The sequence below is a fragment of the Cynocephalus volans genome, chromosome 6, assembly GCF_027409185.1.
Source record: "Cynocephalus volans isolate mCynVol1 chromosome 6, mCynVol1.pri, whole genome shotgun sequence".
Taxonomy (NCBI): Eukaryota; Metazoa; Chordata; class Mammalia; order Dermoptera; family Cynocephalidae; genus Cynocephalus; species Cynocephalus volans.
Genome location: NC_084465.1, coordinates 67,188,234 through 67,191,909, shown reverse-complemented (window position 1 = coordinate 67,191,909; position 3,676 = coordinate 67,188,234). Strand labels below are relative to the sequence as shown.

The following is a 3,676-nucleotide window of genomic DNA, read 5'->3' as shown; positions in this document are numbered from 1 at the left end:
GTAGTCAAACTTGCATTGTTTCTGAAAAGAAGATAAGAAATCATAATGTGCCTTGGGATTTGTTAAGCCTCTTGGATATGTTAATTTAAAGGTTTTATAAATTTGGAAAAAATTTGGCCATTATTTCCTCAAATAATTTTTTCAGTCCTCCTTTCTCTTGACTCTTTTTCAGACACTCCAATTTAATGTATATTTGGCTGCTTGAAGTTGTCTCACAGCTCATGGTGCTCTGTTCATTTACTGTGAGTATTTTTTCTCTGTTTCATTTCAGATAATTTCTATTGTTGGCTCAGCGCAGAGGACTGCCAGAAGCCAAGATAGTGCATAGGTGTTCTCCAGGCTGCAACTGGTGCCTTATCAGTATCTGGGAGGGGTGTTTTGGAAGGGGCTGTGGTGCATGCCCTCTCCACTGCCATGGCCCAGCAAAGGAATGTCAGAGGCTGGAACTACAATGAAGATTTTGAAGATGCTGATCTCTGTGGCTAGTCTGTAGAGGATAATTACTGTATTTCACCATTAACAGCTGCTCAGTTTATTACCCACGACGTGACAAACCTTCAGTTGTTGAGCCTGTTGAAGACTATGATTATGAAGATCTGAAAGATCTTTTGAACCACCAGCTAAGTGGAATTGATCAAACTCATTTTCATTCATGACTTGATCACATGAGAGTGATCCCTTGGAGATGCTGCGCCAGACGAAATATTGATTGAAGCAGTTCTGAAGAACAAGTTTGATGTGCAGAAGCCTTTGTCAGTGGTTCTGGAACAAGATAACACGCAGAATTTGAAGGACAAGAGTAAGGAAACAGTATCTACAGGAAAGAAAGAAAATGAAAAATCAATAGGTTTACGAAGTGAATCTCAAAGTGAATCAGAAATTTTGCCAAAAGTTGCTAAAATGACTGTATCTTGAAGGAAGCAAACTATGGGATTTGAAGTGCCTACAGTAACTTTTGAAGAAAATGGTCATAGTTTCCAAACACCTCAAAAAGGACCTCCTAGTGAAGATACCAGCATTGCTTCTTCTGATGTTCCTGAGACTGTTTCTCAATCAGCTCTTCCACCCCAAGCATCAGAAGAGCAGAGTTCAACACCAACACCAGTAAAAAAGTCTGGCAAGCTGAGGCAGCAAATAGACATGAAAGCGGAACTGGAGAAGTGACAAGGAGGGAAGCAACTCCTCAGCTTAGTGGTCATTGGTCATGTTGATGTTGGGAAAAGTACTCTGAGGGGCCATATGCTTTATCTTCTGGGTGATGCAGACAAAAGAACTATGCATAAGTATGAACAAGTGTCTAAAAGGCTGATAAAGCTTTGTTTGTATATGCATGGATCTTGGATGAGACTGGAGAAGGAAGGGAAAGGGAAGTAAAAATGGTAGTTGGTATGACAAAGTTTGAAACCACGACCAAAGTTATTACATTAACTTTTGGATGCTCTAGGCCATAAGGATTTCATTCCAATTATGATAACAGGGGCAGCCTAGGTGGATGTAGCTGTTTTAGTTGTAGATACCAGCAGGGGAGAGTTTAAAGCTGGATTTGAGACTGGAGGACAAACATGGGAGCATGGCCTCTTGGTCCTTTCTCTCGGGGTGACACAGCTTGCTGTTACCATCAATAAAATGGATCAGGTTAATTGGCAACAAGAAAGGTTTCAAGAGATTACAGGAAAACTTGGGCACTTTCTTAAGCAAGCATGTTTTAAGGAGAGTGATGTAGCTTTTATCCAAACAAGTGGTCTCAGTGGTGAAAATCTAATCACAAGATCTCAGTCAAGCAAAACTCACAAAATGACATAAAGGATTATGTTTATTAGAACACATTGATTCCTTCAAACCTCCTCAGTGATTTATTGACAAGCCTTTTAGATCATGTGTGTCTGATATTTTTGAAGAGCAAGGATCTGGATTTTGTGTAACTGGTTAAAAGTGAAGCTGGTTATATCTAGACTGGTGACTGACTACTAGCAATGCCTCCTAATGAAACTTTTACTGCAAAAGTAATCACTCAGCATGAGGAACCTGTTGATTGGCCCACAGCAGCAGGCGATCAAGTTAGTCTTCCTTTGGTTGGGATGGATATCATTAAAATCGATGTTTGCTGTATATTTGTGGCCCCAAAGAACCTGTTAAAGCTGGCACTCAGTCCAGCACCTGAATCCTCATCTTTAACATTGAAATTCCTATCACTAAAGGATTTCCTGTGCTGTTACACTACGAAGCTGTCAGTGAACTTACCTTTATTAAATGATTGATCAACATCTTAAACAAAATCACAGGGGAAGTCACAAAGAAAAAGCCTGAGTTGTTGACTAAAGGTCAGAATGCATTGGTAGAACTACAGACACAAAGAATAATAGCTCTTGAGCTATGCAAAGACTTTAAGGAGATGGGGAGGTTTATGCTGTGTTACAGTGGTTCTATAATAGCTGCTGGTGACATCACTGAGATAAAAGTATGATGGGTCAGAATTTCTGTGTTTTCAAATGCAATGAAATAACTAAGCTCTGTTTTTGAAAAAATCCAGTTATTCAGTTAAAGGAACAATGTGCAGTTGATATTTTTTTATAGCGAGAGAGAAAATGAAAGCTATAATTAGCTGCGAAGTGGTATTAATAATCACTCCTGCAAAAATTTCGAGTTGCCAACTGGCAAAGAAAGGCTAATATTGCACTTTCATTTAAAAAAACCAGCTTTCAGCTTCCAGTCAAGATGGTGAAATAGACAGTCCCCAGCATCATTCTCTCCCACAAATCAACCAATTTACGACTATTAAAAAGCAATGACAGCCAAGCTGGGGTCGCTAGAGCTCAGGGGAAGGGGAGGAGAGACCTACAGAGTGCATGAAGGTGGGAGAAGCCACAATGAGAGAAAGAAGGGACCTCTCCCACCATTTTGAACTCTGGCTGCTTCCAGGCTGGCCCTGGTGAGCACACGGAGTAAGAGCTGACAAAAGCCACAGCTGTGCCCTTCATATGAAGTTGCTTGGAGGCTGCAGGGGAGAAGAGAACCTTGATGGCCCCCAGGCCAGCAAGACTACTAACCCATGGACTCACATAGGAACGAAGAGCCACAAACAACAACAAAAAAAGAGCCAGTGAGCCATCACAAGGGACCAGCGCAGGGCCCATCCCACAGGAAGTGTTTGGAGCACAGGCCGTAGGGGAGATGGGCCCACCAGGGGAACAGTGTGGCACAGCATGGACAGCTGATCTGCCCTCCAATCAGTACAGGACCACTCAGTGGAGACTGGTCAGGAATACAGATCTTCAAGGGGTGCACTTTCCTAAAAAGACTCAGGCACAGACCAGAGTTTCCACACAACTCACGTGTACTAGCCCTCACAAGACCTGGAACTGCTTACAAGGTCAACAATTAAAACCTGAGCTGTACAAAAAGCCTTCCGCAGAGGATCAGCAGCAATGAAGCAATTTAGCTCAACCACAGGGCTCAAGTGCTGGTTCACTTAGGAAGTTTCCCCATTTTAGAAGTAAGCAAAGGACAACAAGTTAGTTCCAGTGCAGAGTTTAAGTGGTGGAAACAGTGAATAATCCAACATAGAACTGAAAGAAAAAAACAAAATACCCACAGATCAGAGACAAAGTTCTGATTTTAACCAGTAAAGGTCTCAGACCATCAAAGAACACCTATAAAACCTAGAAGGACCGGAAGC

General features: G+C 41.8%; 1 pseudogene; it reads left to right on the top strand.

The window, feature by feature from the left end:
- Positions 1-414: 414 nt before the first annotated feature.
- On the top strand, positions 415-2,464 carry LOC134380933 (HBS1-like protein; annotated as a pseudogene).
- Positions 2,465-3,676: the final 1,212 nt, after the last annotated feature.